The following is a 27,044-nucleotide window of genomic DNA, read 5'->3' on the forward strand; positions in this document are numbered from 1 at the left end:
ACCGCGCGCACCGCACACTGACAGCGGCACAGCCTATCTGGACGAACATATTTGTCCAGATAGGCTTAAGTGGTTAAGAGAAATAATAATAATAATAATAGAAAAATAGTTCTCAGTTTTCCGCCATTTTAGTTTTAAAATAAAATGTTTTACTTTATATATAAAACCCATACATTGTATTTGCCCGTTTCAATTATGTTCCTAGCACAATTTATGGCAACAATATTTTATTTAGACATAAAAGTGTATTTTTTCCATTGTGTGTTTCTTGATACTATATCAATAATTACAAGCCCTTATTTGAAAAAAAATAATAGTAATATACCCTCTTGACATATTTATTAACTTTCTCATCTATTTAGTTGAACACTGAGCAGCACAGCCTCTTAACAGCCTGATTGGAGGGTGGAAAGAAGCAGCACACAGATGGGATCACTGCTTTTCTGTATTCTTTTATAACCTGTGCACTGTGACTGCATACTTAACAATATATTAAAGTGACCCTAAATGGAAAAAAGTGCCCCTAGGGGGTACTTAACTTTTTTTTGGGGGGGGGGGGGGGCTGTTGATCTTAAATAGGCTCCTGCTATCCCCTGTGCAAGTAGGCCAATATTATTTTGTATTGGAAAAAAGTGGGGCCACAACTACATAGCTAACTAATTGCAGCTGAAAGGGACAAGTCCTATAGTCCAAGGCAAAATAGTAAAAAGATTTCAGTGCTGGTATGCCTAAAGCTGGGTCTACACTGAGCGATGTGTCTTATCAATCGAACCGCTGATGCGGCTCGGCGGGGACGAGGGGGGATCGAATCCGACGCACGCGCGGGCGAGTGGGGACGTGGCGGGTATGCGCGGGGTTACGGCAGAGTCAATCCGGTGGCTAATCGAGCCGCCAGATCGCTCCATGTAGATTAGGCTTAATATACTCCAGCCCAGATCCATACTCAACAGATGATAACTTAATAAATGTAAAGGCTTACTGTCTGGTAACACCCCATATTATAAGGTTTTCTAGCCCTGTTAATAAAACAAAAACAAAACCCTCTAACATTGTTTTTCAGATGGATGGGATTTAAGCTGTAAAATTGAATTTATGTTACATGTGCAGGAATGTACATTAGGTTGTATCTGCACATGCAAGCTCGTACAAGCTTATTTTACACCATGCTAGCAAGCAAACACGGGGCAAAGGATATCTTTATTTGGCTGGATATTGTCTGTGCAATGAAATATAAGCTGAGAAAGTAACCAAAGGGCTGATTAAGCCTGGAATTTCTGCTCTTAACAAAGTCATTTATCTGTGAGAATAATATAGCTTTGTTCTGTAATTTAAACCCAGACTGAAGACACAGCGAGAATGCTACATTTGCATTATTTTAACACCAAAGCAGAAATTCAATTCAAGAATAAATATATTCTGTGTTTTGTACCAGGCTAGGCAAATCTAATCTTGGAAATACCAACCGGTCCCTGAAACTAATCACAGTTATTGCCCTGAACAGTAGTTTTGTTAATTAAATATTGACCTTTGTGATGGTTGTCAGGTAACTCTTCTATTAGACAATAAAGATACTCGGACCAAAGTGTATTTCACCTTTCCAAGGCCAGGGACAGGATAGAAATACAGTGTGAAATGTTGCAGTAGTTCATTCTTGGATATGAACATCTAAAAAAAGATTGCTCTGGATTCACATACAGTAGCTAAATCACCATGGTTACAAAGGGATAGTGATGTGGTGGTGGATAAGATCTTATAGAAAGGATGCTCTTAAGATCTGCTAGAAATTGGTTCTAGCCGAAACCCTCGAGGGTTAACAATCTGCATAGGTTATTCAGAGTTCTGTACTTTGTTTAATTCTGACTGAATTATAGGAATTGTATGTTGTCATTTTCTTCTGGAAAAGTATTGTCTTCGGAATATATGCTCCCATTCTGCAATAATTGGTAAGAAACAAAGCAAGAGAAAAAAAAAAATTTGAGCACATTTTGTGAGTTATTCAATTTGTGTGACTTGCCTATTTTTAGCACACCTTCGGTAGCAAGTTTCCATCATCGTAATTTACATACGAATGCGTGGATCCGCCACTAGAGGGAGATCTGTACTTCTGCGCAATCATCTTCCCTAATTAACGCTTGTTTAAAGCCCATCTCTAGGTACAGATTTAAATATACCATCTGACAGTGCAGATGTTAGCTTTCATGTATAAAACAAGGCTTCTGCAGAAAATCTGAGAGAAATAAGAGCTGCTTGGCTTTTATTCTCCTGCTGCTCAGACTGCAAGGGGGAGGAGCACAGAGTGAATCCCTTGAGAAAGTTTTAGCCTGCATCACTGGAAGTCCGTGGTAGAGATGGGCCGAACGGTTCGCCGGCGAACGGTTCCAGGCAAAGTTTGGTGGTTCGTGTTCGCCTGGACCAGGCGAACTTTTGCGGAAGTTCGATTCGCCCCATAATGCACTATGAGCGTCAACTTTGACCCTCTGCATCACAGTCAGCAGGCACATTGTAGCCATTCAGGCTACACTAAGCCCTCGAGCCCCACCCCACTTATATAAGGTAGGCTCGCCGGCCATTGCACTAACTCGTGTGCCTGCTAGAGACAGACTAGGGACAGCTGCTGCAGACTTGTTCTCCTAGGGACAGATTAGTTAGGTTCTTGGCTGCTTAGCTTGCTCCTGGCTGATTATTATTTGCTTTTATAGCACCCCTCAACAGCTCTTTTCAGAGCTCATCCTGTACTTTTTTTTTTCCTGTGTGTCAAACTGACACTTTTGTTGCATGCACAGCCTTGCTAATTCATAGTGTGTGTGCCACTGCCAGCAGCCTAGCACATTCAGTGACTACCTGTGTGTGTGTGACAGGGAGCTGCACATTGTACTACCCAGTACTGCATATACCCAGTACCTGTTGTGTTTACTTAACCCACCTCATCACTGCATATACCTAGCTTTGTGTTGAGTGAACCCAGCTTACTGCATCTAACTACCTGTTGTGTTCAGTGAACCCACCTCACTGCATATACCTAGCTGTTGTGTTGAGTGAACCCACCTCACTGCATATAACTACCTTTACTGTTGAGTGAACCCACCTCACTGCATCTAACTACCTATTGTGTTCAGTGAACCCAGCTCACTGCATCTAACTACCTTTACTGTTCAGTGAACCCATCTCACTGCATCTAACTACCTGTTGTGTTGAGTGAACCCACCTCACTGCATATAACTACCTTTACTGTTCAGTGAACCCACCTCACTGCATCTAACTACCTGTTGTGTTCAGTGAACCCAGCTCACTGCATCTAATTACCTGTTGTGTTCAGTGAACCCAGCTCACAGCATCTAAGTACCTTTACTGTTCAGTGAACCCACCTCACTGCATCTAAGTACCTTTACTGTTCAGTGAACCCACCTCACTGCATCTAACTACCTGTTGTGTTCAGTGAACCCACCTCACTGCATCTAACTACCTTTACTGTTCAGTGAACCCACCTCACTGCATCTAACTACCTGTTGTGTTGAGTGAACCCACCTCACTGCATATAACTACCTTTACTGTTCAGTGAACCCACCTCACTGCAACTAACTACCTGTTGTGTTCAGTGAACCCAGCTCGCTGCATCTAAGTATCTTTACTGTTCAGTGAACCCACCTCACTGCATCTAACTACCTTTCCTGTTCAGTGAACCCACCTCACTGCATCTAACTACCTGTTGTGTTGAGTGAACCCACCTCACTGCATATAACTACCTTTAGCCCGGCGACCATATGGGCTTGAAAACTGCCACGGTCTACACTCTCGCCACGGTGCGCACCAGTCCAGCACGGCCGTCACTACGCAAACAGCTGTTTGCGGTGCATTACACAGTGAGTTGGTTGTGTCAGTGTGAAGCAGAACTCTAATTACACTCCCTGATTGATGTATACACATGCAAGATGTTTGAAAGCACTTTAGGCCTGCAATTTAGCATTCAATGTGATTTCTGCCCCTAAAACGCTGCTTTGCGTCACATCCAGATTTTTCCCTGGGACTTTGGCCATGTATCTCACTCCGCCATGCCCCCCTCCAGGTGTTAGACCCCTTGAAACATCTTTTCCATCACTTTTGTGGCCAGCATAATTTTTTCTATTTTTCAAAGTTCGCATCCCCATTGAAGTCTATTGCGGTTTGCAAACTTTTCCGCAAACCGAATGTTGCGCGAAGGTTCGCGAACGGGGTTCGCGAACCTAAAATCGGAGGTTCGGCCCACCTCTAGTCCGTGGTTCAGAAAGTGATAGCACTAAAGGGGCTTTTGACCTTGTGCTTAAAAAATATTTATTTCACATCTGCTAAACAGAAAGCTTGTGAGCCTGGAGTTTGGCTTGAATAAAGGTTTTCTAGGGAGTTGGTCTGAGAGGTTAAACCATCCTATTGCAATTGTTATTGTCTTCATAAATCAGCACTTGCAGCTTTTGCTGCTTCCTGCATCCTTCTCACTTCTCTATAGGTATACATTTGTAAAATTGGCTGAGCTGCTTAGCCAGTCTTATGGGCTTGTGGGGTTCTCTGTAGAGCTTTGAGCATGCTCACTCTTGAAGGTGGTTAGATTACACTTTCAGAATTAGTGGTGGTCCAGTGTTTTCTCTCCTAGACTTCCTGCTTTTGACATTCAGTGTATCCTGTATTTTTATGGCATAAACTGAGCACACTAAAGGTGTTCCCAAAGCTGATCACAGTGCCTGTAATGGATGATGCCAGTGGTCATTAACAAAGTGAAAGTAAAAACATGCACACAACACTTAAAACAAATACATAAACAGTTACCTTAAGGACTCAGCTTTTTTTTAATATGTATGTCATGAGGGTATATTACTGTTATTTTTGCAAATAAGGGTTTGTATTTAGTGATATAGAGTAAAGAAACAATTATTTCCAAATAAAATATTGTCATTATACATTGCGCTAGGGACATAATTTAAATGACGTAATTGCCTGGGACAAATGCGTAAATAAAATATGTGGGTTTTATCCACAGTAGCACATTTATTTTAAAATTATAATAGCAGACAACTGAGAAATAATGATTTTTTAAATTTTTTTCCTTATTCCTAATTCTTCGCAAAAACCACCAACCAAAGAAAGCCTAATTGGTGGTAAAAAAAAAAAGATATAGATCATTTTAGTGTGATATGTAGTGATAAACTTATTGGCGAATAAATGAGAGGAGCGCTGAAAGGTGAAATTGGCTCTGGCTCATAAGGGAAGCACCAGATGTAGTGGTCAAGTGGTTAAAAATCTAATAATCTGCCTGCTGCTTTACCTTAATTTTCTTATACTCGACTTTGCATGGAGCATAGCTTAAAGTACTCACTGTGCTTTCTTTGCAACATTAGTCATTGTTGATCTAGTTTTCTTTGCGTTGTAGCCAATGTATGTAGTACTTTTTGACAGCTGATCGAGCGGATTTGCAAATCAAGAACCAGCATAATACATTTCCAGCTGGGAAGTGTACTTAATTGCTTTAAGAGCTAATGCTTAAGTCTGATTCATCACAGTTTCCCATTGTTACGGCACTTCATATGCTGGAGACTTTTTCAGCAGCGGGAGACAAAGTTGAAAGGTCCCATTGAGATGTTTACAGCTGCAAACAGCACATCTGATGGAGCTATACGATATCATTTAATTCAACATGGAGCCCAGACATTATGTTCTAATGTTTTATTAGAAGCTGAAAAGCTCTGTACAGCTGAGCTGCAGTGAGAATTTCTTTGCCAACATTTGCTATTTGGGAGCAATAAGGGAAAAGAATAATCTAGCTGAGACAACGAGGAAGCATATTAATGCTAAATGTATGCAAATGTATCATAATGGACCTAACATACATTGAGTTCATAGTCAAGATAAGGAAGACTCCACATGGCAGAATAATAGTCATTTAAGACAATAGCCTATCAAATATGTCAACCCTGATTTAAAAAAAATAGCCAATTACCCTTGATATGTTGTCATTGGACCCTTTTCCGTGTTCTGTTTTTATTTCCACTATAGCAAATTTGCTACAATCTGATTGCAATATGTAGGTTGTATGGAGCGATTGTGGTGCATTTGCAATTTCCGATGGGAGAACTGAACGGGAAAAAAGTTTGAATAAGGGGCTGGGCAATAGGGGTTGCAGAGGTAGCGACCGCATCGGGGCCCTTGGGCCATAGTATTAGCTCTCTATTGGACCTGTGCTCATAATTATCACTTCTACAGATACTTTGAATAGTGGTAATCATTAACAAACTGTTCCCCATCCCCTTCTTTCACCTCTGACACTGTGGTTGCCATTGGCAGGTTTTTGTGAGCCGTACCAATTGTTATGTATAGAGTGCTGGGGGGGGGGGGTCCAATGTAAAACTTGCATCGGGGCCCACAGATCCTTAGCTACGATACTGGTTTGAATAGCCGATTCTCAGCAAAAATCGCATAGCAGCACAATTGTTATGCAATTTTCCTGGGCTTCAATACTTTGTATAGGAGCACAAGTGCGGCAAAACCGCAGCAGGGTGGTGATTTAAATTCTTTAAAAAAATTATTTGAACTAAGGGAGAAACGGCACCATGATTTACATGTTAACTGCAGTGCCGTTGCAATCCGCAAATAACCAATGATACAATTTTTTGGATCGAATCGCAGCAAGTGGAAAGGGGCCCTTAAAAGATTTGTGCACGGGAAACATAAAAACCTTCCAAAGGGATGAGATTTTTCATTTTTGCAAACTTCCTTAGGTGAAAGTGTTATAATTGCACAGCTTCAAATTTCTTATGTATGCCCTCAGGAATAATGGGAGTGAAAATTATTTGCCAGCAAGCATACCTTTAATGACGAAAATTTTAGTTTTTCAGCACTTATCTTCTAAATATTGAGATATTTTCAGAATGTAAAAATTAATGAATAAAAGATTGATCATCAGTGGAGAACAGAGGAAAAAATGGTGATATTTGCACATTTTTGGCACTCTCATTAATTAACAAGAATAAACATAGTGATATTTATGTGATGCACAAACCAGACCAAGCACTGGGGTACTCACTAACAGGTTGTGGAAACAAATAAGCAATGCGCCATATGCGCCACGCCCATCCTGCAGTATCTCTGGAGTTCCATCTAGCGTGCGCTATCCAAGAAAAAAAAGAATGTTCAAACTAAAAACAACCCAGGGTTTGTTGGCCACAGCTGTGACTTTACTGTCCAATATGAGAAGAAACAACTACACAAGAAAAGTGACTGCGGTTGTTACAGGAAATGGATTCTCAGATGCAGGCTGGGTCTAATGTGGTCTGCAGACCCATTTTCCAATTGCTCTAAAGTGTCATTTTATTCCAGTAGAAAGTTCTAGTTGAGAGGGACCAGACAATAATGGTGAAGGAATGATGTGATGACTGGTGATCTGATTTATGGAAGTAGCACCAAATCCAGTTGGCAGCTACAAGTCCTCAAAATGTTTACTTTTCATAAAATTTCCCCAAAAAGGTAAACATATTTGCTCCTACTATGTGCCTGTTTTTTTCTCACTCTTGCACTATTTTCTTACACTTTTTTCTCACTCCCCCACTATTGCTTAGGAAACAGGCATATGCACGCATATACTCCCACTCACGTTCTCTCATACATGCAGAATAGATTACTTGTGATCGTAATTGACAAATGTTATGTGAAATTTTGTGGAAGCAACACTAGCACATTACAATCATCACTGGGACAGAAGGCGGCACAAAGAGGGACCAAAGGAGGCACAAAGGAGGACGTTAATCTGGCAGCAGTTCCCCCAAAATAGGTGCCCCCAGTATAAGTAACCAGGTCAAAAGGTATTCCCAGTGGAAGTAACCAGGTCTATAGGTGTTGCCTGTGCAGGTATCCAAGTCTATAGGTGTCCCCAGTTTAGATAGCCAGGTTTATAGTTGTCCCCAGAATAGGTAGCCAGGTCTATGGGTGTCCCCAGTATAGATAGCCAGGTCTACAGGTGTCTCCAGAATAGGTAGCCAGGTCTATAGGTGTCCCCAGTACAGATAGCCAAGTCTGCATGTGTCTCCAGTATAGATATCCAGGTCTATTGGTGTCCCAAGTATATGTAGCCAGGTGTATAGGTGTTCTCAGTATAGCCAGGTCTATAGTTTTCCCCAGTAAATGTAGCCAGGTCTATAGGTGTCCCCAGTATATGTAGCTAGGTGTATAGGTGTCCCCAGTATATGCAGCCAGGTGTATAGGTGTTCCCAGTATTTGTAGCCAGGTCTATAGGTGCCCCCAGTATATGTAGCTAGGTCTATAGGTGTCCCCAGGAAGGGAGGCAGTCAGTGAAAGGGAGCGATGGGCACAGTGGAGGAGAAGGGGGGATGTCTCCTCCCCTTCCCTCACCTTGGGGACCCCCTTCCTGGCTCTCCCCTCCGGATTAATGTTTAAGTGCGGCTGACAGCGGCTGACAGGGGGCGGGAACTTACCGCTGTTTTTCCAGTTGGCAGGGGGAGCTGTGATCTGTGTGCCGCTAGTCTGGTCTTGAATAGACCAGACTAATGGCACACAGATCACAGCTCCCTCCAGCGTCTGTGTAACAGCGGTAAGTCCCCGTCCGCTGTCAGACGCTGCACAGAGACTTAAACATTAATCCGGAGGGGAGAGCCAGGAAGGGGGTCCCCAAGGTGAGGCATGCTCCGGATTAATGTTTAAGTGCGGCTGACAGCGGCTGACAGCGGGCGGGGACTTACCGCTGTTTTTCCAGCTAGAGGAGGGAGATGTGATCTGTGTGCCACTAGTCTGGTCTTGAATAGACCAGACTAGTGGCACACAGATCACAGCTCCCTCCGGCATCTGTGTAACAGCGGTAAGTCCCTGCCCGCTGTCAGCCGCTGCACCAAGACTCAAACATTAATCTGGAGGGGAGAGGCAGGAAGGGGGGCCCCAAGGTGAGGGAAGGGGGGGAGATGTCCCCCCTTCTCCGCCACTGTGCCCATTGCTCCCTTTCCCTGGATGCCTCCCCTCCTGCTCAGGGTGCTCTGGCGGGCCCCATCCCTGACCATGGGCCCTCGGTCCGTGCCCGAGTGCCCGAATGGTCAGTCCGCCCCTGGAGATGTATAAAATTATGTTAAATTGTATGTTAAATTCTGACTGACCAAAGCAAATGGCCAATTAGAACATGGCCAGTGAGATATCTAGAGAAGCTTATCAGCAGTAAACAAGGATAATGATAATAATGATAGAGACTAAGGCCTCGATTCATCATTGTCTTTGTGATAACTTTTTCCAGTTTGTTATATTACCGAATTCGAAGTTTATCGATTTCTAGTTGTATTCATCAAGGGTTTTCCGCATTCGGTGTGACTTCGATAAAATATCGATAACAATGCGGTAATGTGTCGATATTTCCATTTTACAGTGGTAATTTAACAAAAGGCCATAAGATTCCTGTGGAATTGTGGGTAAAAAGGCAGTCCTTTGAACACCATGTAGCAACATTCCGAATAGGGCTTAACACCTGGACCAGGATTCTGGAAGTGGCTTGGGACAATCCCACAATTTTGCCAGCTGCGGCTTGATAGGAGCCTTTTCTGAAAAAATGTAGTGCAGCTAGCAATTTAGTTAATCCTGGCACTGCCTGTGTTCTCTTACAAGATGATTCAAGAGAAATGCTGCTGTCCTGGTATAGCAAATAAATCCATTAAAATGGTTCTTCTATTCTATTCTTGCCCTTCTGTGCCTTTGAATCTCTCAGCTGATACATAATCACGTTAAATGGTTCCATCTTCTCTGTCAGCAATGATCTGACAGGAATAACGACAGAGCAGTGAAGGAGATAACTAATCCTAAATTTAACGCTAAACCAGACCCACTTTCATTTTCATGAATTGCACTTTCTTCCGTTTTATCGCATCATTTCCAAATAATGCTCGCTAACATCTGTAGATAACTTTGATGAATCCTGAAATCAGCTTATTCGGTATTTTTCAGAGCTGTCGGCAATTGATTTGATAAGTCTTGATGAATCGATAGCCTATATCAGCAAAACTATATCATTTTAAAAGAAACGTCTTTCAAACTACAGATTTGCTATATGCTGGGGTAGGCCTAAGCTAGTTGACTCTGGTCATTTTATTGCAGTACAACAATGGCTATGCATTTCATTATCTTTAATGATCTATAAGGAATATCCCAGCTTCTCCAGCTTTATTTTCTAGACGTTAAGTGATACGCATTGTTATGGCTGAAGACAGGGGTCTCAACCCCAGTAAATTGAAAAATTATTTTATAATGACATCTCCATGATAATTCATGCTGTGTAGGATTATACTGGCTGCCATTACTCTGGCTACATTTCTTCCAGTTTCTTTTAAATTCCCTGGAAAGGCTTCACTGACCGTTCAAGTCTGCAGGACACATCATCTCATCCGTTCTGAATTAATGGTATATATGATATGGGATTTTTTTTTCCTTTACCCTAATTAGTATGCAAGAACATTACTGCTGATGGCAATTAAAGTCTCAAGTCTCCATTGCTTCTAGAACTTCCAGTTTGCCCTCAATTTCCTGGGGGACATTGCTGAACTTTGCTGCTTTCTTGCTGTACACTGTTGCCTCTTCTGGTAATTTGTTAGCGAAGTAAGAAAGTTATTCTTGATAAGGTGGTGTTCATGACTCTATTTATGGATAATTAGGACAGCAGAGAAGAGATGTACGCTATGTAATAATAGAGCTTTGGGGTTTATTTTCAGTGCATTTGGAATGCTGTTAGAAACCAACTGAACCAAAGTGTAACAGGCAGCAGAGATGTTAATTAGCTTTCAAGTTTGTTTATAGCAGAAATTAACTATGACCTATATGCAGAGTAGATATAAACTCTGGGACATTGGAATTCAGGAAAGAGAAACTGTTAAGTTCATTTGTTATCTTCCCAAAGAAAACTTTACCCTATATTAAAACATCAAATGTAATAAAATGAAGCATTTACAGTGTTGGTTAAGAACTGCTTATGACAAAAATTACTGTAGTCTAGAGTCACTTAATATAAAATCAGAGCTACTCCTTAAAGAAGACTCCCAAGTATATAATCAACTGAATCGACAAATATGTGCACTCTGAACCTGAACTAAAGGATATTATGTCCCAAGTGAATCAGTTCTCCAATGCCAATGTCAGACAATGTAAGGCGCAAAGGTAGCGTCCAGAGCAGCTCTCTCAGTGGAGGCATTTGATGGGTGTCTGTACCAGAAAAAGAAGAGAGAAAAAAGCGCTTCTGTGGGGAAATACCTTTAATTCAGTTCATAAATTGCAAAAGAAATCCACGTAAAGGTTTGCATAAATTTGCAAGCGTATCTCACATGCCCAGTGTTCCACTCCTCGGACATCGACCGTGGCCAGCAGGGTCATCAACAAGGGTACATGGTAGGTCTGGAGTCCAGGCAAGCTCCATGTGCCGGGTGATAATGATGACACGTTTTGACACACCAGTGTGTCCTTGTAAAGTCAGGATCTGACTTGATGTCCCCCGCTGGCCAGAGTCAAGTGGAAAATTGAGCATGTGAGATGCACTTGCAAATTTTTTAGATCTTGTACGTGTATTTCTTTTTCAATTTGCAAAGTGAATTAAAGGTATTGCACCAGAAATGCATTCTCTTCTTTTACATAATCAACTGAACACAGACTATTGACTCTTGGTTGGAAATTTAGAAAGGTAATGTGGCCCAATCCCTAGTCAGTATGACTCTGCTTTACCTGTCAGTACTTCAAGAATAATTTAAATACAATAGTCTATCCTCAAGATATATTTTCCATTACTGCCCTAAGCGCAACATAACTTGAGAAAATAGAATATATCATAGCATGGGATGGGATGTCTATTTCTAGGACCATGTTAGTCCTGCCTTATGAAGGAACTGGTTGCAGCAAAATGTTGTGATGCACTCAGAGCAATAATAATAATAATAATAATAATAATCCAGCTTTAACCACTTTGAATCCCTTGCTACGCTTATCTACTCCCCACAAAACTTCATCTGAAGCTCAGGGGAGTAAATATGCGTACTTGTGGTAAACAGTGTGCTGTATGCCCAATAAGCTATCTGATTTTGTATATAGGGTATAATTTTAACCGTGACAAGTGAGAGAATAGATTTTGTGTTGTTTGACAACTGAGAGCTAAGTCATGTGATTTTTTTTTTTAGCGGAAAACTGAATGAAAAGCAATAAAACTGTTATTTTCATTTACTCTATACCCCTAAATAAATACTTGTAAAAAACAAAAGTGACAGCATTGAAAAGAGAATACATAGTTACCCTAGGGACTTAGCTTTTAAAATATGTATGCCATGAGAGTGTATTACTGTTAATCATGAAGATAAGGGCTTTTAATTACTGATAGAGTACAATGAGAAAACAAAAAACACAAACCAGAAACTAATATATTATTGCCATACATTGTACTAGGAACATTATTTAAATGTTGAGATAACCAGGACAAATTAGCAAATACAATATGTGGGTTTTACCTATGGTAACATTGTTTATTTAAAAACTATAGTGGATGGAAATGGAGAAATAGTGTATTTTTTCTTTTTTTTTCTCATTTTTCCCTTTAAAATGCACAGATAATAACATAATTACTAAAAGCAAATATCACCCTCACAAAGCATAATTTGTGGCAAAAAAAAACAAGATATAGATCATTTACATCTGATGAGTAGCAATAAAGTTATTGGTGAATGAATGGGAGGAGCGCTGAAATGTGAAAATTGCTCTGGTTTTTAAGCAAAAAACCCTGTGGTGCTGAAGTGGTTTTAAGATAGGTCCAACACATACTCTATATAACAGATTCCTGCTAAGCATACTTCAAACATTCCAAGTGGTTTTTTTTGTTTGTTTGTTTTTTGTAGGCCCTCTTTGCCATGGAAATCTGAATTGATTATGGACCTACACTGTTCTATTGGTTATCAGAGCTATCCTTCCTTACAAGATTTTGTAAATTGAGTAGAATGGTTCCTTGCATCATCGTAAGTCACAAGCATCATTTAAAATCACACACATTTAAAAAAAATGTAAAATCAATAAAATTGAAAAGTAATATTAGAGTATTTATAAGTGGTAAATTAATTTAAGTGTTGCTGTATTTTTTTGTCTTTTACCAAACTACATTTGTGTGGTACTGTATTCAGGGAAACTAATAGCGCTTATCTACTTTTACAGGTGAAATGGAACATTTGGACATTTCTTAGACACAACATAAAAGTAAAATAGAAGATAAAACAAGCCTTTTTACTGCACATGGGCAGCACATCAATAGGGTAAGTGGTTACTATAACTGTTTTGCACTTCTAGGGTTTTGGTTTTTAATCCCATCAAGAACAGCATGCATGGAGTTTACATGTTCAGTGCAAGTGTTTCCAAGGCATTTCATTTAAACAACAGTATGGTAAGGTGTAATGCTGATTTATTTTGTTGCTTTATAGTGTGTCTTAAAACTATCTTTAGGTCTTGGGAAACTTCAACATTATTATTGTTTTGTGTGTGTTTTTATGGTAAACCAGCATTGTGATCCAGAGATATGTAGGTAAATAACATTTTGCATTACCTAAAGAATAAATTCTCAGTGAAAACAATAGAAACAGTGAAACAAATAGTATAACGTAATAGTATAATGTCCCACATGCATACTGTTGGTCTTACATACAAGGGTTGTAAGTAACAGCTGTTTTCAATTAATCAAATAAACATTTTGTTTATTTTGTTTTAGACACACTGAATCTTCTGATTTTCTCTATTTTCCCCATAATCTTCTACTTTAAAAAAAATGTATCATATGCTTTTACAATGTTTTCAATTCTTTTGTTCTAGTAGTATCACACTTCTCACCTATGGGTTGGAGGAACTGAGGGGGGAGAATATCAAGGAATAGTTAGCAGTTAACGACTGAAAAACAGACTTACAATGACTGATCTGATCTGGTGTTCCTTCCTTGTACTAACATTTAAAATTGGAGAACAGAGCACCACTGGCTTGCATTGCAGTTACTATTACTTATGGAACAAGCAGCTCTGTTCTCCAGTATTTCCTGTAGAGATCATCACTATCAAAGTTTGCACTATTTTCTCTAAAGATCATCACTATCAGAGTGGCAGCCTTCATGCGTCCTTGTAAAGTGACGATCAGTCCTGATTACCACTTTACAAATCAGCACCAAAGTGACGATAAATAAGTGTGCATAATGGTTGTGGTAAAAGAGGTACCAGGTAATCATACTGACAGGTTGATATCTATAATATAAATGTGGCAGTCTGAAAGATCTTATCATATCAGAAAAAGATAAGTATTTTTTCTTTTAGTGTTCTTTTTTATGACAAAACAATCTGTGCTCAGGCTTGCTGACCTTAACTGATAGACAATGTTGTTGTATAGACCTGGTGAAGGGAGCCAAGTCCAAAGAAACGTATTGTCCTATATAATGCTTAACAAAATTGAGAATTCCAGTCTTCCTAGCTTTTTTTTTTCAGGGAAGGTAAAACACCAACACTGCCACTTCTTTTTAAATAAACTGAGGAGATGAATCTATCATCTGACCCCTAAAATGACTTTTAGATATTTTTTAGTTTTGTGATAGATTTAAAAATGTATAAAAGTAGATTTATTACTTTGTCTCAGCCAAATAACACAGCCTGGCCCTTGTCTCAGAGAGCTAAAATAAATGAACTATTGACCTTTTTTATCTATCCCCTGCTCGCAGAAGCCAAGTTATCTGGAAGGAAAGTGTCTAATAGTCTGACTGGGTTCTGACTGGAGAAAGAAACTTGCACAGCTATATATTGGCTCTTTCATGCAGAGAAAGAAGAAAAGGAGCATAGTTATTTGTATGCTTGCCACTGTACTTGCACATCTCTCTCATCATGTCACAAGTCACTTAGGGTTCCCTTTAAGTGTTTATCATATCAGGCACCTTTGAAATAGATTCTACTTTATTCACTCATAGTTATTATTTTGTGAATGTCTTTTTAGTTAAATCGTTAATCAGATTGTCTGTAAGAAAATACATTTTGTCAATATTACTATTGGATCACCAACAAGAGGACCCTACCTCTTTTTTAAGATAAGCAAAAGAATTAATTCTGTAGCTGGAGGAAAACCTTTTAAGTAGCATTTCATTGCCTTTGAATTAGATACCTGTGACCTACATACAGTGATGCAAATAGTGCTAAACTAAAAATAAAGGAAATAAAGCTAGTTGACAGTAAGCAGATTACAGACTTGGATGTTCCCTAGGGATGCGTTATCAGCATGCCATCTAGATTTACACTTACTCCAAAGGAAATACTGCTTGTTTGACCTTATACATAGAACATAAGTGTAATTCTCCAGAATAGGCAATTAATGTGTAACTTCTTTCCACTTGGCAATATCTCAAGAACATTGGAGATGTTTTAAAAAAACATTACAGATCGAGCTGTGCTGTAATCTTAGATGGAGGGATCGGTAACATCTTGTGTGATATGCTTATAATAAGTTTTATGATGTACGCGCATTACCTTTTTAATAGATATTAAATAGTCGTTTTTACACATTGGCGATAATTGTCATTGTTTTGAGGTATTATGCATGGGCTAAAATACTGAACAAGGCATCTGCTGGTGGTTATGTGGAGTGAAGACTGCTGACTTATAAAGGCCATTTGTCAAGCGTTCCACCCGGCTGCACGATGGTGAGCAGGGAGGACATAGGGTGAGGGGAGTGTTTGATTGTAACTGGTGGTGGCTTTCTAAGCTCCCTACCCTCACGTCAGCAAGCTTGAGTATATGTCTGCACCAGAGGGGTGTCAGTGGTTTTAAACAATCTGCACTATTATCTGCCATATGTGTTTTATGTATTTTCTTTGAGGTGTTTATGCCCAAGGGATTATCGCAACGGCGAATTAATCTTTGGATGCATGAATGAGCGCAGCTAACATTGGACTATTACTTTGGAAACAGGATTGGTAACTGTAATAAGTGTGCACCATCTCTAGCTGGCAAATTTTAGAGTGATTTTAGCGCTGTGCTACTGTGTTTATAAATAGTTTTTGCCCATTGTAAAATCTTTTAAATCCCTGATTTGCATTCTGACATTTATTACATGGTGACATGTTTACTGTTGGCAGGTGATGTAGCTGCTGCATGCTTTTTTTGGCAGTTGGAGACAGCTGTAAACAGCTATTTCCCACAATGCAACAAGGTTCACAGACAGGAAACTGCCAGGAATACGTACTCAGAGTTTCTTGTGGGAGGGGTTTCACCACAATATCAGTCATACAGCACCCCCTGATGGTCTGTTTGTGAAAATGAATAGATTTCTCATGTAAAAGGGGGTATCAGCTACTGATTGGGATAAAGTTCAATTCTTGGTCGGAGTTTCTCTTTAATGGCTAACTGATAGAGTTAAATAAATCAGTAACATCTGGAAATATGCTTGAAGAAGGGGACTAGATCCCAGAAAGCTTGCATCATTTAACTCTATCAGTTATCTAATAAAAGGTATTATTTTTACAAGATTTTTTTTACAAAATGTATTTATAGATGATGTACTCAGCATTTGCCCATTGCAAAATCTTTCCTCTCCCTGATTTACATTCTGAAATGTGGTGACTGGTGGTGACATCTTTAGTTCTGCCAGGTTATCTGTACGGAATGTTCGTTACTGAGAGCTTTATGTACTGAGGGAGATACTAGTTGCTTGGCAGTTGGGAAAAGCTGTTATTTTCCCCAATGCAACGAGGTTCACAGACAGCAACCCGTCAGGACCTTGGTCATGACATCACACTGTGGGAGGGGTTTCACCACAAAATCAGCCATACAGACCCCCTGATGATCAGTTCTAGAGAAGGTTAAGATCTCCCTCCCATGGGAAATGGGGCACCAGCTACTAATTGGAATGAAGTTCAATCCTGGGTTAAAGTTTCTAAGCTACATTTTTAGCACAGTGTGTACAGAAAAATCACTCAGCTGAGAGAATCTAAAGTTGCATGCATACATAGTGCTTGTCATCTGAAGGGATCAGGACTAGATCCTTTGGGTGACAGTGCAGGAGCTGAAGGCTGAAAGTTACATTGGTATGCTATAACAGAGCATTGCATCCATTACAATCGAGGGGAGAGGAAGAGCAATACTCAGTGCACAATAGCCCGTTTTTTGACAGGAGTTAGTATGTTGAACAATGGATTGGCTGCCAATTGTTGCAGGTAGAGCCATAATGCACATTAATGATCATTGAATGACCTCTGGGACACCTGTGTACACAAGCGTCATTCTCAGACGAAGCGGCTCTTAGAACGATCTGGTGTGCGTATCAGGCTTAATACTATTTTTAAAGGGCAGGTAGAATTTTATACATACAGGTGCTTTTGTTATTCCTCAATTTGTTTTCTATGTACCCATTGAAACCTTCTGTGTGGTGGGAGGCACTGCTTCAAGTCAGAACAGAAGCTAAGGCATCAGAGTTTTAAGCTAAGCTCAAACCAGATATTTTCATTTCAAATTCATTACAAATTCATTTAATATGGCTTCATACACATCTGTTATAAGTACATGAATGTACCCCACCTCTAGCAGAGCAGGATTCAGACTAAGCTGGGTAGCATTGTGCTGTCAGTATTAAGGTGGCCATACACTGGTCGATGTGCCATTAGATCGACCAGCTGACAGATCCCTATCTGATCGGATCTGATCAGTGAGGGATCGTATGGCTGCCTTTACTGCAAACAGATTGTGAATCGATTTCAGCCTGAAACCGATTCACCATCTGCTGAGCTGCTCCTGCCGCCTGTCCCCCCCGTATACATTACCTGACGCTGGCTCCCGGGCATCTTCTCCGCATTGCACGGCTCTGTTCCGGCTCCATCCCGGCGCTTCCTGTGTTACTCCGTGACCAGCCAGTTCAAATAGAGCGCCCTCTATTTGAACTTCCTGGTCACTGCAGTGACACAGGAAGCGCCGGGATGGATGGAGCCGGAACAGAGCCGTGCAGCACGGAGAAGACGCCCGGGAGCCAGCCTCAGGTAATGTATACTTGATCGGATCGGCCGCCGCTAGCGACGCGCACTTTACCCGCGGGCGATCGAGGGTAATTTCCCCCACGGCGCGATCGACGGACCGATCCGATTTCGGGAGGAAATCGGATCGGCGGCTGCATTTACCGCGAACGATTGGCAGCAGATTCGATCCCAGGATCGAATCTGCTGTCGAAACGGCCGCGAATCAAGCCAGTGTATGGCCTGCTTTACACTAGGAGCATTCAATGTCCATTGTAATCCCCTGATGTCAACAACTGTAAACAGAAATGGCTTTTTTAAAGTTTTGTCTATGGCTGGCTATACACTATACAATCATTAGACATTTTTACCATGCAGCATGACAGCTTTGTATTTTCTGTTTTCTGGCCCATATACTACATATATTTGGTAAAAATGGACAAACAAGATTGTATGGTGTCACCCTTAGTAAGAAGTTTACTTGAATTAAGTCCAGGTGGGAAAACGTAACCCATGCAACTTCAAATACACAAAATTGGTTTAAAATCACTTTCCTAAACATCTCAGCTGTAGGACCCCATATAGGGCCACCTCTTTACAATTTTGTTCAGGCATGGTAAAGGTCCATTATAAATAGAGGAAAATAAAGTGGTTGACTAAAAACATATGTATTCTAATATACATAACTAGCCGACCCGCGGCGTAGCATACGTCGCATAAGAGGGTAGAGGGCAGGAAGGGGGTATTGGGCACAGCGGTGGGGAGGGGCCACTCAACTGTGACCCCCATGTGTGCTCTACCTCCAGCTTAAGCTCAGCAGGAACTCCCCCCCTCACCTGGGTCCCTCATGTGCACTCCCCCTCCAGCTTAAGCTCAGCAAGACCCCCCCCTCACCTGGGTCCCCCATGTGCGCTCCCCCTCCTGCTTAAGCACAGTAGCAGCCGCCACTATTAGCAAGGGGCAGCGGGCGGGGATGACTCACCTCTTCCGTGTTCCATCGTGCGTTCCACTGTCGTCACTTCCTGCAATGCCGCACACTGTATTGATGTAATTTGCCTTTAAAACAGAAGGAAATCTGCGATAATTCAGCTATAAGTGAATATTTGTGATTACCCACAATGCATTGCTACTAACTATGCAAATTACCCCTTTTCCCCCTTGGTAAGTCAAGCAAGCATCCAGAGCCGCTGGGGTATAGCAACCATATAGCTTTAAATGTTACACAGTCATATCAAACCCACATGTAGACAGCCTGTTTCAGACTTTTGGTCCTCATCAGTACATGGCAGGGATTGATATGGCTGTATGAGATAGGGCTTGGACCAGTACAACAGAGTAACCAAGCAGCTCAGGGTGACCCAAACCACTCGGAATGTATTGGGGGATAAAATGGACCAAAAAGACCTCCTACTAAAAAAAGCAAAGCTTGGTGTAATTTGCCTTCCTTAAACAGAAGGAAATATGCAATAATTCAGCTATAAGTGAACATTTGTGGTTACCCACAATGCACTGCTACTAAATATGCAAATAATTCCTTTTCACCCTTAGTAAGTCAAGCAAGCATCCAGAACCACTGGTGTATAGCAAGCCTATAGCTTTAAATTTTGCACAGCCATATCAAACCCACATGTGACAGCCTGTTTCAGACTTTTTGTCCTCATCTGTACATGGCAAGGATTGATATGGCTGTATGAGATAGGGCTTGGACCAGTACAACAGAGTAACCAAGCAGCTCAGGGTGACCCAAACCAGGGGGATAAAAGGGACCAAAAAGACCTTCTACTAAAATAATCAAAGCTTGGTGTAATTTGCCTTCTTAAAACAGAAGAAAATCTGCAATAATTCAGCTATAAGTGAACATTTGCAGTTACCACAATGCACCGCTACTAAATATGCAAATTATTCCTTTTCACCCATGGTAAGTCAAGCATGCCTATAGCTTTAAGTTTTACACAGTCATATCAAACCCACATGTGCCAGCCTATCTTAGACATTTGGTCCTCATCAGTACATAGCAGGGATTGATAAGGCTGTATGAGATAGGGCTTGGACCAGTACAACAGAGTAACCAAGCAGCTCAGGGTGACCCAAACTACTAAGAATGTAGGATAAAAAAAGAGACCAAAAAGCCCTCCTACTAAAAAAAGCAAAGCTTGGTGTAATTTTCCTTCTTAAAACAGAAGCAAATCTGCAATAATTCAGCTATAAGTGAACATTTGTGGTTACCCACAATGCACTGCTACTGAATATGCAAATTATCCCTCTTTGCCCTTGGTTTGATATGACACTACTTCTTATTCTTGCTTGGACCAGCCCCTTCTTCTTGCTTGGACCGGCCCTGGGGGCAGTGCGCTACTTCTTCTTCTTGCTTGAAGGTTGAGGCACTTACTCTATTATATATATAGATCATTGTTCTGAAGGATGTAAAAAATAGAAATGAATAAAAGTGGGACAATAGAAAGTTTTGGGAATGGAAATAGGTTCATTGTTAAATAGTACAATATGGACAACTAACTCAGCAGCATATTTTGTGACTTGATCACCTGACCCCTCCCCCTCTATTAATTCAGCTAGGTTGATCGGTCATGCAGGAATTGCTGTGGGAGGCACGTAAATAAGTGGTGCCGCAGCGCACATAAAAAAATTTCAGCTATTAAAAATTTAAAGAAATTTAAAAAAAAATGTTTGTTTAGTACTTGATGAAGAATAGGACACATATAAAAATATATTAAAAACAATGTATTCTCTATTATTTGTTAAATAAAAGTACAGTAGTCACTAAAGAGGCTAATGGTGTACTACTACTAATGAAAGTATACAGTAAGGTAAAATGTACAGCTATGGCTGTAATATTGCATTAAACATTACAAAAAAATAGGATTAACAAGAAAAAAAGAGTAGCACTAATATTCATAAATCTCATTAAACAACATTGATCACTATTCAATTAATTTTCCCAAGATATACTGTATATTTTCATGTTATTTAAAAAATAATTTTTCAGCGCTGCCAATTGAAAAAAAAACAATACTAAAAGGTCAAAAAATCATCTACTGCATCTACTGTGATAAAACCCAGGACAAAAGTTAATGAAATAGAGGCTAATGAATTGTAGTTTTTATTATCTTATTGAAAATGGATTGCTTACCTCATTTGTTCTGACCACTAAGTCTTTAGATAAATGCAAGTTAAGAGTATCTAATTGATGTGGTTTAGTCTGTTGCTTTTAAGATCATTGTAAGACCACTTTTAGCTTCACTGTACATAAGGAAATAATTGTCCAAGTTGAAGACACGCAGGCCTCTGATGTTTTCAGCACACACAAAAAGTAATACACATCTCAGCAAGTTAAAATAGAACTAAAATTAGTGTTGTCATTCTATTTAGACACTTTCTGCCATAAAAGGTTCAAAAATATAAAGAAAATGCAATTACTCTAAACTTATATAATACTAATGTCAGTTAGTTCTCAAACATTTTTTTGCTACAGAAATAAATTTTCCAGGTTGTACATCACATACCAATAGTTTGTAATTTAATTTTTGAAAACATGTCTGGCATCGATTTTTGTTCTTTGGTATTTATTTTATCCACTAGTTTCTGTTTTTTTCAGTACAGCTAATGTACTGCAGAAATGCTTGAGAATTACATTTTTTTTGTAGACATGACATGTATAAGAAAAATATAATGTGGGAATAAAAATCTCACGGTAGTACCTAATTATTGCTTTGCAAATATGAGTGCAGCTACATAGAATGTGATTTGATGTGAAACAGCCAAGAAATACAGACCTTAAAATCCTTAAACGGAACCTAAACTGAGAAGAATATGGATTTTTCCTTTTAAAATAATACCAGTTGCCTGACTCTCCTGCTGATCCTGTCTCTAATACTTTTAGCCACAGCCCCTCGACAAGCATGCAGATCAGGTGCTCTGACTGAAGTCAGACTGGATTAGATGCATGCTTGTTTCAGGTGTGTGATTCAGCCACTGCTACAGCCATAGAGATCAGCAGGGCTGCCAGGCAACTAGTATTGTTTAAAAGGAAACATCCATATCCCTCTCAGTTAAGGTGGCAATTAACTATATAATCCCTTGGATGATCGATTGTCCAATTCGATCGCTATAATTGGTCAGAAATGATCATTTGGGCCCACTAATGGAAGGAAAATTGTGAATCAATTTGATCTATTTTTTGGATCGATTCCATCAATCTGATCAGATTGGCTAGCAGATTTTCTTCTGTTAGTGGATGCAGATGATTGTTTTCAGTCAACCATGATGATTGATTCGGACAATCAATTATCCAAGGGATTGTATTGTTAATGGCCACCTTCAGTAGCCATCAAATGATGTTAAAGGATTAGGCTGGGTTCACACATAAAAGGTGTACAGTTCTGTTCCAGTCCTGACCTGACAATTTTCATCAGTTTGCATCAGTTTTGTATCAGTTTTCTATGGGTGGGTTCACACATAAATCTGTACAGTTATGTTCCAGTCCTGTCCTGTCAGTTTTGTATCAATTTTGTATTACACATAAAAAGTATACAGTTCCATTCTTGTACAATAAAACTTATAGAAACTAATGCAAAACTGACAGGACAGGAGTGGAACAGAACAGTAGGGATGGTCGGAAATGCCAATTTCCGATTCCGCGGTAATTCCGCATTCCGCCATTGCCAAATACCCTTTCCGCTACCAATTTGCGCATTCCAATGCGGAATTTCCACCGGAAATCGTGGAAATTCCGCCCGACTTTAACATCGATTTTCTCAAAAACTATAAGGTCTTTTTGAAAACTTTTTTTGCATCTTGTTCAGAAGATTCTGTTTAATAAACCCTGAAAATTTGGTGTTTCTAGGACATACGGGGGCTTTGCTATTAACCGTTAAAGTCGGCGGATTTTTCCTGTAATGTAAATGCAGAAAATAGGCAGAAGCAGATTTTCTGCAGTTTACATTACAGTAAAAATCCGCCGACTTTAACAGTTAATAGCAAAGCCCCCGTAAGTCCTAGAAACATCAAATTTTCAGGGGTTATTAACCAGCCGGGCGGTATGGACGAGCTCAGCTCGTCCATCACCGCCGGAGGCTGCCGCTCAGGCCCTGCTGGGCCGATTTTCATCAAAGAAAGAGCAGCACACGCAGCCGGCACTTTGCCAGCCGCGTGTGCTGCCCGATCGCCGCCGCTCTGCGGCGATCCGCCGCGAGCAGCGGCGAAAGAGGGTCCCCCCAGCCGCCTGAGCCCAGCGTAGCCGGAACAAAAAGTTCCGGCCAGCGCCAAGGGCTGGATCGGAGGCGGCTGACGTCAGGATGTCCATGACGTCACTCCGCTCGTCGCTATGGCGACGATGTAAGCAAAACAAGGAAGGCCGCTCATTGCGGCCTTCCTTGTTTATTCTGGGCGCCGGAGGCGATCGGAAGAACGCCTCCTGAGCGCCCTCTAGTGGGCTTTCATGCAGCCAACTTTCAGTTGGCTACATGAAATATTTTTTTTTTTTATTTTAAAAAAACCCTCCCGCAGCCGCCCTGGCGATCTTAATAGAATGCCAGGGTGGTTAAACTGAATGTTGTGAACAAGATGCAAAACAAAGTTTTCAAAAAGACCTTATAGTTTTTGAGAAAATCAATGTTAAAGTTGGGTGGAATTTCTGCGATTTCCGGTGGAAATTTCCGCGATTTCCGGCGGAAATTCGCCTAACGCACTTGCATTACCGATTTCCGCATTCCGATGCGAAAATGCAATTTCCGATCGGAATTACGGAAATTGCATTTCCGCGAAATCCGAATGAGCATCCCTACAGAACAGTGCAGATTTATGTGTGAGCTTGAGTTTCATTTTTTCTTGGAAGATTCCTTCCCTCTTTTGAGTGGTACGCAGCATGACCAAGCGTCAGTTAGACGCGAAACGGCTATCGCTTTCCACCCTAGTGCCCACCCCCGCATCCTTCACGGATGACCGCGGTTACACCGGATATGTAAGCTTTGTCTGGATGTTTTTGTACGCAACTATACTGCTGCTTTTTTGCACTGCTGAACTTTATATGTATACTGTCACATTGAGATAATAAATCCTTGGACAGATGGTGCACATTTCTGCTATCTTGTTGTCAAGATTTATGTGTGAGCCAAGCCTAACTGTACTGCCACTAGAAATTACAGTTATCTATAGCCAACCACTTGATAAATGTAACTGACATCCCCTATAAGGGAAATGCCTTAAATGACAACTGAAGTGAGAGGAATATGGATGTTGCCATATTTAATTCCTTTTAAACAATACCAGTTGCCTGGCAGCCATGCTGATCTACTTGGCTGCAGTGGTGTCCGAATCACACACCTGAAACAAGCATGCAGTTAATCCAGTCAAATCTAACAATAATGTCAGAAACACCTGATCTGCATATGCTTGTTCAGGGTCTGCGGCTAAAAGTATTAGCAGCAGATGAGCAGCAGGGATAGCTACTGGTATTGCTTAGCAGGAAATAAATATGGCAGCCCCCATATACTTTTCACTTCAGTTGTACTTTAATGTAGCTCTAAATACAGCAGCCCCCACTTACATGTGACCTGTGAATTGATGCTTTACTGTACATGCCTTGGATGCATAATAGACCCAGATCTCACAGAGAGGAACAAGAACTGAGCCTGCAATCAATTCAGAGTATGTGCAGTATAGCATTACTTGATTGTTTACATAGAAGGACTGGAACCAGGAGCAAGGTAGCAGGAAAAAAGGGTGCCGGCAGCTAGTGGACGAAAAGGGCGCTGCCATAGACTCTAATGCAATTATCGTTAATACGGCAAAAAAAGGGCGCCCGATAAATATCATTAACAATATTAGAACATTACAGTTTTTGAAGTGTGTTATCATTTTTGAAGCTTGCAACGTTATAGTTTTTGTCAAATTATTTAGTTTGTATGTACAGATTTTATGTTATCAAAGATATTATCATTTCTATGTGTTAAAGGGTGTTTCTGCAGAGGGAGTGGTTGGGGTTAAGGTGCGTACACACGCACTGCTAAAGAGATCGACGGGTCCGTTAGACCCTCCCGCTGGGCTGTCAATCTCCCGACAGTAGTGCGTGTGTACAGTCTGTCTGCAGACTGATAAGGCTGTTTCTGAACGATCCGCTCAGATAGACTGTACACACGCACTACTGTCGGGAGAACGACCGCCCAGTGGGAGGGTCTGATGGACCCGTCGTTCTCTTTAGTAGTGCGTGTGTACGCACCTTTAGGCACCACCAGGGGGAGTGGTCAGGCACCGCCCTGATGGCGGTTAGTTTTAGGCAGCACCGGGGGGGGGGGTGGTTAGGGTTAGGCATCACCAGGGAGTGGTTAGGGTTAGGCACCACCAGGGGGATTAGGGTTAGACAACACCGGAGAGGGGGGGTGGTAAGAGTTAGGCACCACCGGTGCTGGTTAGGGTTAGGCGTCACCAGGGGAGTGGTTAGTTTTAGGCACCACCAGGGGAGGGTTCTGTGTGAGAGTAGGGTTGGGTTAAGCTGTATTGTTGAATTACGTAATGATTTTTAACGTTAATATATTTTTGTTATAATCTCCCATCTGTTTTTAAAATGGTATTTATCATTAACCAAGTTCGAAAATGATGTTTATCGTTATTACGATTTCGTTATCCACCGGCAACATTTCGTTATCCAACCGGGCCCTTTTTTCATGGCGCCCTTTTTTCTTGCACACAGGAGCACGAGTATAGATACAGTAGCTGCACTGAGCCCAATTACTGATACTGGGTACTATTTATATTTTTACGCACGTGTAGGGGGGTTAGGGATTGTATGGATACAGTAAAACTACAGTTATCCTTTGCTTGCCATACACTTTGCTTTCTCAATTTAACTGTTTTAATACAATATTTTAAATTGCGTGTTGATGGATGAAGTAGATGCCTGAGTAGAAGTCTGGACCTAAGTGTTAAAAGAAGTTGTTTATTTCTGTTTATACCACTTTGATGAAACTACTTTTTAAGTAATATAAAAATGGCATTGATGGCTGCAAATGATTCTTTGATTGGAAGAAGTGGTATCATAAGTCATGGATTCTACCAATGTGGCAGAAGCACTGGGTTCTGTAAATACCCTAAATCAGGTACTGTAAGCAAACACTTGCGAACATTCCAAATCCCTAACAATAAAGCATTCAGAACAAAGCTACTTTGAGCAATTGTAATGGTCTATATTATATAACAAAAGAGACATCAAATTGATTTCAAAGTGGTAAGTTAGACAGTCATAAGTGTGATAAGAAGCTGTGGAACTTATTGTTCTATAACAAGGCCTGCTAACTGCACTCTGCCTTCCTGGATACTGACGATTACAAACTGTTTTGCTCAAGATAATCCAATATTCAATATTTCTTTTTGAATATAGATTTAAAAGTATATATGGAATTAAGGGAAAAATGTGTATCATACACTGTAACATGTTTTAATGTACAATCCAAATTTCCCTTAATATTCTGCTATTGAGTATTTTATTGGTATATATGGTGAGCTTATAGTTATGAAACTGGATATACAAGATAAAATTGAAATGGTACAATTGAATAAGATCCACCTTGGTTTTATTGTGGTCCTGAATATAGATGGGGGTTAAACATAGGTTTTAATGGTCTGACTTTGTAAAATAAACCATAGAAAAAAAAAGAAGGAAGTTGTGACAACAAAGTACTCTACCTTGCACCAGTGTAATATAATCAAATATAAAAGTTATACTACAAATATTCAGAAGAAGCCTGATAGTGCAGAACAAAGGGTGTCCTTTTCCAGGAATCACAGCTGTAGTATGAGGTTACAATATGGTGAGGATGAGTGCCTGAGTTCTAACATAATTGATAAAAATCAGACATTTGAAAGGCGCCCTAGTGGTTAAGCGAATTGCTGCAGTAACATATTGTTGACCTGGGGAAGCGGGCTGCAACCAGAGATGCGTGTTGTCTAACATGCATGAATAAACAATTTCCATTCTTTATGGTTTGTTCTTCCAAGAAGGTAAGGCATTACATTTCTCATATCTGATTACAATCACCTGTCA

At 40.5% G+C, this 27,044-nt stretch overlaps 1 protein-coding gene across 4 annotated transcripts in view; it reads left to right on the forward strand.

The window, feature by feature from the left end:
- The window catches only part of WSCD2 (WSC domain containing 2), a 493,571-nt gene that overhangs the window by 151,274 nt on the left and 315,253 nt on the right, over positions 1-27,044 (forward strand). For 3 of the 4 annotated variants that reach the window (XM_068245946.1, XM_068245937.1, XM_068245973.1), the window contains exon 2: positions 13,186-13,283. The gene's annotated coding sequence lies outside the window, so the exon portion shown is untranslated. Of the gene's footprint in view, positions 1-1,803; positions 1,827-13,185; positions 13,284-27,044 lie in introns of those variants that run through there. The other variant, XM_068245956.1, reaches the window with a different exon arrangement.

Source organism: Hyperolius riggenbachi, chromosome 1, assembly GCF_040937935.1.
Source record: "Hyperolius riggenbachi isolate aHypRig1 chromosome 1, aHypRig1.pri, whole genome shotgun sequence".
Taxonomy (NCBI): Eukaryota; Metazoa; Chordata; class Amphibia; order Anura; family Hyperoliidae; genus Hyperolius; species Hyperolius riggenbachi.